Here is a 9864-nt window from a genome sequence, read left to right as displayed (position 1 = left end):
AAAGGTTAAAAAAATGACAGCCTTTTGCTTGGGCTGTCTACTGGGGTGGAATGGGAAGGTGTACGGAGCCTCCCCCCCCCCGCGCTCTTACATGTCTGGGTGAGGAGGATATGGAACATGGGGAGGGGGGAGGGGGGTACAGGGGCTGTAGCGGCAGTCTGTTTTCCTGCAGCCGTTCCTGAAGCTCCACCAGACGCCGGAGCATGTCTGTTTGCTCACGCAGCAGCCCCAGCGTTGCATCCTGCCTCCTCTGATCTTCCTGCCGCCACCTCTCATCTCGAGCGTCTCTCCTGTCCTCACGTTGGTCCCTCCTGTCCTCACGTTGGTCCCTCCTGTCCTCACATTCACTGGCTTCTTTCCTATACTTTGAAACCGTTTCCTTCCACTCATTCAGATGAGCTCTGTCACTGCGGCTGGATTCCATAATTTCTGCAAACATCTCGTCTCGCATCTTCTTCTTACGACGCCTTATCTGTGATAGCCTTCGGGATGGAGGAGGGAGGCTTGAGGAATTTGCAGCTGCTGTAGGGAGGGGAAAAAAGAGAGAATGGTTTAAAAAGATACATTTTGCAGAACAATGCTTATACTCTTTCACGGTGACCAACACTATTCACATTACATAGCACATGTGATTTCTGTGCAAGGTCGCATTTTGTCTCTTAATACTGAGTGCCTGTGGCTTTGCTGCTAGAGATCACAGGTCCGGGCAACAGAATTCGGCTTGCATGCGGCCATGGTAAGCCATTGTCTTACGGCTTCTGCGCCCTCCTTTCCCACATACCAAGCAAAGCCCGTAGAGTGCTGCGGTTTTTCTGTTAACATTCAGCAGCAGCAGAAAACAAACTAACCCCCCCCCCCCCCCCGCCATGAATTCTCTGGGATGATCACGGTACCCCTCCCCCCACCGCGTGGCTGGTAACAGGGAAGATCCCTGCTAGCCAAAAGCGAAAAGCTCAGGGCCAATTTCCCATCTGCGCTTGGCTAACTGCAGGGAAGGATTTATTTTCAGCCACAGGCAAACAGCCCAGTTGGAACGGCCACCTCTGTCCCCTTAATTAAGTTCCCGTATTTCAACCAGGTTACCATGAGTGATATCACTCTCCTGAGGATTACACAACAAGATAAAGAACGGATGTTGCTTGAATGCCAGCAAACACCGGGACCATACGCTGCCAGACTTTGTCAGGCAATGATACCAGATTACTTGCTGCAAGCATGGCGTGGTCAAGTGTCCTACCATGGAGGACGGAATAAGGATGCACTGCCCAGAAACCTTGTGGCAAGGCTTTTGGAGTACCTCCAGGAAAGCTTCATGGAGATGTCCCTGGAGGATTTCCGCTCCATCCCCAGACACATTAACAGACTTTTCCAGTAGCTGAACTGACCGCGAATGCATCCCAAGTCCTCAGGGAAAAGTAATCATTAAAAACCGTTTACTTTTAAAACAAGTTTTATATTTTAAAAGGTAAACTCACCTGAGGTCCCTTCCATGGGGTCAGGGTCTTGGATACTGGCTTGGGAGGGTTGGGAGGGTACTTCAGTCAGGCTGAGAAAAAGATCCTGGCTGTTGGGGAGAACGGAGTGCTGTGTGCTCTCTGCAAGCTCATCCTCCTCCTCCTCCTCCTCCTCTCCCCCATCGGCAGAATCCTCAGGTGTAGCTGATGAGACTATCCCCAACCCGGAATCCACGATCACACGTGGGGTAGTGGTGGCGGCCCCCCCTAGAATTGCATGCAGCTCGGCGTAGAAGCGGCATGTCCGCGGCTCTGACCCAGAGCGACCGTTTGCCTCCTTTGTTTTTTGATAGGCTTGTCTGAGCTCCTTGACCTTCACGCGGCAGAGAGTCCCTATTGAGGCCTCTCTCCATCATGCCCTTGGAGATTTTTTCAAAAGTTTTGGCATTTCGTCTTTTCGAACGAAGTTCTGCTAGCACTGAATCCTCTCCCCATATAGCGATCAGATCCAGTACCTCCCTCACGGTCCATGCTGGTGCTCTTTTTCGATTATCGGCCTGCATGGTTACCTGTGCTGATGAGCTATCTGTGTTCACCTGTGCTCTCCACGCTGGGCAAACAGGAAATGAAATTCAAATGTTCGCGGGGCTTTTCCTGTCTACCTGGCCAGTGCATCCGAGTTTAGATTGCTGTCCAGAGCGGTCACAATGATGCACTGTGGGATAGCTCCCGGAGGCCAATACCATCGAATTGCGGCCACACTATCCCTAATTTGAAATGTTAAAATCGATTTTGGCGCTACTCCGCTCGTCAGGGTGGAGTACAGAAATCGATTTAAAGGGCCCTTTATTTCGAAATAAATGGCGTCGTTGTGTGGACGGTTGCAGGGTAAATTCGAATTAACGCTGATAAAACCGAATTAAAGTCATAGTGTAGACCAGGCCTGTAATGCAAGGGACCTACAGGGTATATCTGTATGTCAAGCTAAGGCAAAGTTAGCATATCTATACCTGGGACCTTTCACCTGGATAGCAAAGTTGGCCTACATATGTCTGAGACCTTTCACCCATATAGCAAGTCAACACCCACACATATGTCTGAGACCTTTCATCTAGATAGATAGATAATGGAAGAATGGCATAGGGGGTTTCCAAGTCTGTACCCACAGACTTACCAAGTACACCACAAGGAAAGAACTGAAATGACTAAAGAACAAAAATAAAATGTGTGAATGATCTAATGTCATCAATACGTACAAGCATACTAGCCTATGGAGTAAGTGTACCCTAACATTTTTGTGTGTGAGGTAATGAAGTTTGGGCATGGGAGGAAGGATTTCAGGCACTTGTGCCCTATAAAAGAGGTGGCCCACCTTGCTAGAGAGTTCGATCAATCTCTATTCTATCTACGACGACTACTACTATTAGTAGGCTGTTCTCGCTTTTCTTAACTTTCTAAATTCCAAGGGGACTAGGCTAAGCTTGATTTCCCTATGCTTTTATTCTTAATTTTGTTTATTAGATTTTGATTTTAAGTTTGTTAGTTAAGTAAATTCTAAGTTAGCTTTCATAGCTCTTAGCAATAGCTTCTTCTAAGCGCTGCACCTCTCACTCAAGAATTGAGGAACCTGAACCGCCAGAGGCGAGGCTGCTCCTGTGTCTCTTACCACCAGGTTATCGAGGAAGGATGTGATATATTAACCAAAGCTTTGTAGCAAATAATACCATATTACCATATGCATCTTTTGAATAGCAGTACAGTAATACAATTATAATTTTTGTAACTCTGATTATTTTATCATTTAATTACTACTTCATTTATTTTAATAAAAAGTCTTTAAGGCTATATCCATCTCAGTGTGAGCTTCCTGTCATACTCCCGAGGGTCCTTTGTAAATTATGTGGTGCCTGATTCGGAGCAAGAACTTTTATCTTTTGATTGGCGTGCCTAAAACTCACACTATCCAAATTAATATTATTAACACCCTAAATCAGGCAACAACATTCTCATAAACATGAAATTTTCATAATTCTCTGTTTATTCCCTCTGGGGCACCTGGCATTGGCCACGGTTGGCCATTCTTATGTTCTTAAACTAAAGAAATGTGGTCTAGATGAAATTACCATAAGGTGAGTGCAAAACTGGTTGAAAGACTGTTCTCAAAGACTAATTATCAATGATTCATGATCAGACTGGGACAGGGGATGTATCTATTGGGGTCCCAGGGGCATCTGTCCTGGGTCCAATACCATTCAATATTTTCATTAATGACTTGGATAATGGAATAGAAAGTATGCTTATAAGGTTTGTGGATGACACCAAGCTGAAAAAATGTTGCACTCTGGAGGATAGGATTAGAATTCAAAATGACCTTGACAAATTGGAGAATTGATCTGAAATCAACCAGATGACATTCAGTGAAGAGAATGGAAAAACTAAATTGCATGCACAACTACAAAATGGAGAATAATTGATAGGCAGAAAACAGTTGGTAGGTTGTTATCATCATCATCATCATGTTTCCATGATGCCTCTGGCATTTAGGGCAGCGACGAAGTTCCTGTCTGTTTCTGGCAAGTCTTTCAATGGTTTCCCAGCTGTGCCCCAGGCTTTTCAGCTTGGCTTCCACAGCTCTTCGCCATGTTGTTTTTGGGCGGCCTCATTTTCATTTGCCTTCAGGTGTCCATCTTATTGCTACTCTGGTGATGGAATCAGTTTCCATCTGAAGCACATGGCCAATCCATCTCCAGCGCCTCCTGCCAATTATAGTGCTCATAGCCTCTTGGCTGCACTACCTTACCCAGTCAATGGCAAAGTTGAAGAGTATTGCAGACATAACACATCCCTGACATACTCCTGTTTTGACTTCAAAACTGAACTCAATGTATGTAAAATTGAAATAAAAGCTTTTGATGATGTTGATTATATAGAGAAGGATTCCATATGCCCACAGAATGTGACATAGGTTGGTCCTGTGAATGCTATTAACGCCTTCTCAAAGTCTATGAAGTTTATGTAGAGTTGCCATTGCCGTTCTAAACATTGTGGGTTATAGTGGATCACAAATTGAATAGGAGTCAACAATCTTATACAGTTGCAAAAAAAAAAAAAAGCTAATATTCTGGAGGTGTATTAAGAGAAGTGTAATATGTAAGACATGGGAGGTAATTGTCCCACTCTATCTGGAACTGGTGAGGCCTCTGCTGAAGTACTGTCTGGTTCTGGGCACCACGCTTCAAGAAAGATGAGGACAAATTAGAGAGACAGTCAAGAAGTGAGCAACAAAAGTTATCAAAGTTTTAGAAATCCTGATCTATGAGTGAAGGTTTAAAAAAATGGCTTGTTTATTCTTGAGAAAAGAAGATCGAGGAGGGGAGGACCTGATAACAGTCTTCAAATATATTATGGGCTGTTATAAAGAGGATGGTGATCAGTTATGCTCCACATCCACTGAAGGTAGAAAAAGAAGTAGTCAGCTTGATCTGCAGGAAGGGAGATTTAGGTTAGATATTAGGAATTTTTTTCTAACTATAAGGATAGTTAAGCACTGAAATAAGCTTCCAAAGGTGATTGTGGAATCCCTGTCACTGGATGTTTTTAAGAACAGGTTAGACAAACACCTGTAATGGATACTCTAGGCATACTTGGTCCTACCTCAAGATGGGGGGGATGGACTTGATAACCTCTCAAAGTCCCTTCCTGCCCTACATTTCTATGATTCTACATGCCCTTTATTGCTGTTAATTTAAATCAATTGTTTTAAATTACGAGTTCATACAAATGAGCTCCTTCAGGAATCCAGTCTGTAGAGTGTCTCTTATTACATTTAGAAAACCAAGGACTAAACATATCCCTTCCTAATCAGTTAGATCACAGAGGTTTTTTTTCTTTTTCTCCTCCATGTCCAGAATTTAGATACCATTGTAAGAAGTAGTTAAGGATAGATGAGAGCATACAAGCGCATTCTAGGGGAGGGCTCTGAAGTAGCAGCAGCAGCATGACTTCTCTGAGCAGGCCAGAAACAAGAACTGTGCAAAGTTTTTTGGATCACTGGCCAAATCAAAAAAAAAAAAAAAAAAATTAAAAGGAAGTCATTTTGTGTGGACCAGAAATGAATTTGTTTTGCTGGTGAAACAAAAATGAAAACAGTTTCCTTTAAATTAAAGTGAGACTTTCCTTTTCATTTCTGGCAATTTTAACACTTTTTTAATAAAAAGAAAGGAAATTTTGAAACATCATTCACAGAAATGCAGGAGGTGGGGTAGGTAGTGATGCCCCCCTGGCTCCCTATAGCTGCATGGTTATAGCACTCATACGGGATGCCCAAAATTCAAGTCCCTAATGTACTTGATTCAGAGCCAGGAGTTGAACTGGAGTCTGCCACCTCACAAGAGAATACGCTAGCTCAGGGATCAGCAACCTTTGACACGCAGCCCATCAGGGAAATCCGCTGGCAGGCTGGGATGGTTTGTTTACCTGAAGCGTCCGCAGGTTTGGCCGATCACAGCTCTCACTGACCATGGTTCACTGTTCCAGGCCAATGGGGGTTGCGGGAAGTGGTGGCCAACACATCCCTCGTCCCGCACCACTTCCCACAGCCCCCATTGGCCTGGAACAGAGAACCGTAGCTAGTGGGAGCTGCGATCAGCCGAACCTGTGGATGCTGCAGGTAAAAAAACCGTCCTGGCCTGCCAGCAGATTTCCCTGACGGGCTGAGTGTCAAAGGTTGCCGATCCCTGCCCTAGCTGTAAGACTGTAGGCTATTCCAGGTTGGGTCTTTCTCGATCTCTCTTCTTGAAGCCATTCCATTTTGCATAAATAGTCATTGGGCCAGAGAGAGAGAGAGAAATTGACTCATCTTGATGGTTAGCAGTCTTATGTGGCTTCTAGTCCCCGTTCCATCTCCTCAGTTGTGTCAATGGCACCTAAGCCCCATTGTGAATCTAACCCAAAAGATATTTTTCCCTGAAATTTGGTAAATTAGTGTTGAATTTGCAAGTAGTTTCAGTCTCCCTAAAACTGTATGTTTTTTGGCAAATGAACTATTTACCCAAAACATTACACCCAGCTTTTCCAGCAACCACAGCCCAGCAATGAGGGACTTTTTTGAAAGTGCTATTTCTAAGGAGTATGTCTGATTTAGAGTCACCATTCATTGCTCGTTGACTTGGTATTCTGTTCTTTATTATTTGCGTAGCACCCCGAGAAAGATAGGCACTTTGGATACATGTGTGTACCACAATTCTTAGTGTTGACCTATAACACCCTCCACTATCTACTGTACAGCAGGTCAAGAGGCTGCAGTCATTCCTGGCTAAACTACTGCAAGTCACTTTAGTTAGAGCTACCCTTTAAATTCATGCACAATTGTCAAGGTTGAATCCCCATTCTGTCACTCCTAATGCAGAAGGTGGGGGCCTGCAAGGATTCTAAAAATTAATACTTGCCACTCCAGGCTTGTATTAAACTCCCAAGGTTACAGCTTTTCTCTGACCTTGGCTTGGTAAACGCTGCCACAGCTCAAATGCAAAACAAACCCCTTTGAACCCAGGAAGGAGCACTTGGGAATTCCTCCCTGTCGGGTATTCTCCTGCCCTTTTCCCCACACACACACGCTGGGGAAGAGCTGAGAAAGAAAACAAAGGAAACTAGCTGTTGCCAGCGGCTAATCAAACAGCATATGCACAAACCTCTTAGGACACCAAAAATCCAATCCTGTTCTTAAAAAAGGTAAATTTTATTAAAAACCAAAAGGAAGCAAATACATTTGGAACTTAGGCTTTTGCTAGATTTTAAAAGAGCAATTCCAAAAATGAAGCAACCAAAATAGCTTTCTTGGGGGTTCAGCTTAAAGGTTACAAGCAAACAAAAGCATGTGGGGTTAGCACAGAGGAGATCCACAAGCCTTAAAAAGTAAACAGAAATAAACCTGATTGCTTCTAGCTAAACATTCTGATCTACTTACACCTTTGGAGTTTTCAGTTCTAGGTATGATCTGATGATTTATGATCATACCTGGCTTAAAGCTTTACACAGCATTTCTGCTTATAGCATTGCTGCTCCATGTCCCTGCAGCCCAGAGAACAACAGACAAAGGGAAAGTTTCTTTCCCAAATTTAAAAGTTTTAGCCTTCCCATTGGCTCTTTTGGTTAGGTGGCCACTCCTTTTCTTTTACCTGTGGGCTTGTTAACCCTTTACAGGTAAAGCAAGCTGAGAACAGACACCAAGTGAGATTTTACAGCTAACTGGCTGGCTGGGTGTTCATAAACAGGGGCTACCCCCACCCCCTTCATTTATCACAACAATCTACACCTGATGTAGAATATAGCTGCTTGGCTTTTGGAAGTAGCAAACGGCTGATACTGTATAAGAGTTTTTGCACTAATTTCCTGGAGAAAGGTATTGGTAATAATTTTTAAAGCCTTGAATAGTTTGACACTCTAGCTTTCCTTTCAACTACTGCAGTGAAATAATGTTAGTTGGAAAACTCCTGCTCTCAGTTCCTAGCTCAAAATGTCCAGTTCCAGACCTTCAAAGGTATTTAGGCACCTAACTCAAATTGAAATCAAAGGGAGTTAGGTGACTAAATAACTCTGAAGATCTGGGCCTCAGCATCTTCTCGGTGCCTTTTACTTTGAGGTTCCCCACCTTTGGCATTTGTTTCTTTTGGCTTTCCGCTGAGGTCCAATTCCAGTTGGTTTAAGGGCACAATGAAAGGTATATTTGTTTGGTTTGGCTACAGTTTGCTTTTCAGTTATCTTCTCTAGTTTTATGGAATTTGTTCTTTAAATCTGGCATGAACTTCATTCGGGTATTAGTATCCTCATACATAAATATCATCCAAAACTGAATAGGCAATTCACCCATGACTATTTGTGGAATTATCCCACATTTGTTTCACTCATTCACTTAGCTTGTTAGTTCAATAACAGGGGTTTTAAAGAGTCAGGTTTCAGAGTAGCAGCCATGTTAGTCTGTATCCTCAAAAAGAACAGGAGTACTTGTGGCACCTTAGAGACTATCTAAGACTATCTGAAGAAGTGGGCTGTAGTCCACGAAAGCTTATGCTCAAATAAATTTGTTAGTCTCTAAGGTGCCACAAGTACTCCTGTTCTTTTTTAAAGAGTCAGCATTTCTGGTGTTCTTTGAGAATTTAGTATCTGATGATATTAGTGATTTTCTCACTAATAAGAAGAGTTATTAGTGAGAAAATATTGAGATACTTTGTCATTAATAGGTTGGAAGAAAGTTAAAAGCAAAGGGGAAAAAATATTTCCTTTCTGTGGTTATAACTGGGAAATGGGAACCAGTTATAAGAACATGCCTTTAATAAAAACTACAGACACAAAAGAGAAAGACAAGACTGGATTTCAAAGAGGAAGAATACTGATAATAGACCTTTTAGGAATTTTCATGTCACCTGTTCAGGTTCTCAGAAACACGGGAAAATACCATTCAAAAACAGTGCCATACTAAAGGTATTGCAAGGCTAATCAACTGTTTTTGCACTCTTCTTCTAACTAGAAGGCTGGAGTTTTGCTTTTAGCCATAATTACCATATGCAGACATACTCCAGTGTGCATTGTTCTTCTCTACACCTATTTAGAGAGAATTAACTTATTTGCAATGAATGTTATCACATAAGTCTCTACTATGGGCAGCTTACCTAGTTCCTGTGCTCCAGTATGCCTCGCTTTACTAGTTAGCACCTCTCTTTTCCATCAGATTCACAGTCCACTGACAGAGAGGTCTTCTATCCAATACTACCTCTCTGGGGACAGAATCCAACTAAGAAGCAGTTCTTCCAGTTTTCTCTGGCCTTTAAGGAGTTTTTTCACAGTTCTCTCCAGCCTCTCAAACTCAGTAGTTCCTTTCCCATGACCCAATGCCCCCGTCAACATTTAACATTTTTATCAATCACATGGAAGAGAACATAAAATCATCACTGATAAAGTTTGCAGATTGAAAGATGGCACAAATTGGGGGAGTGGTAAGTAATGAAGAGGACAGGTCCCTAATACAGAGGAATCTGGATCACTTGGTAACCCAGTTTTCAAGCAAACAACATGTGTTTTAACACAAGTAAAAGTAAATGAGTTTGTCTAGGATTAAAGTATGCAGGCCCTATTTACATGATGGGAGACTCTACCCTGGGAAGCAGTGACTCTGAAAGAGATTTTGGGGTTATGGTGGATAACTAGATGAACACGAGCTCTCAGAGAAGAGCCACAAGGATGATTAAAGGTTTAGAAAACATGCCTTATGGTGGTAAACTCAAAGAGCTCAATCTATTTAGTTTAACAAAGAGAAGGTTAAGGAGTGACTTACTTATAGTCTATAAGTACCTGCATGGAGAACAAATATTTAATAAATGGGCTTTTCAGTCTAACAGATAAAGGTATAGCACAA

At 42.7% G+C, this 9864-nt stretch overlaps 1 long non-coding RNA gene across 1 annotated transcript; it reads right to left on the bottom strand.

The window, feature by feature from the left end:
- Positions 1–244: 244 nt before the first annotated feature.
- LOC135980759 (uncharacterized) lies at positions 245–3758 on the bottom strand. The gene is made up of 2 exons (XR_010597659.1): positions 1476–3758; positions 245–522 (listed from the first exon to the last, which is right to left on the bottom strand). It is a non-coding gene; the product is annotated as an uncharacterized LOC135980759 (long non-coding RNA).
- Between the last annotated feature and the right edge of the window lie 6106 nt (positions 3759–9864).

The sequence above is a fragment of the Chrysemys picta genome, chromosome 1 (genome assembly GCF_011386835.1).
Source record: "Chrysemys picta bellii isolate R12L10 chromosome 1, ASM1138683v2, whole genome shotgun sequence".
Classification (NCBI taxonomy): Eukaryota; Metazoa; Chordata; order Testudines; family Emydidae; genus Chrysemys; species Chrysemys picta.
The sequence above is the reverse complement of the archived record's forward strand: the minus strand, read 5'-3'. Positions and strand labels throughout refer to the sequence as shown.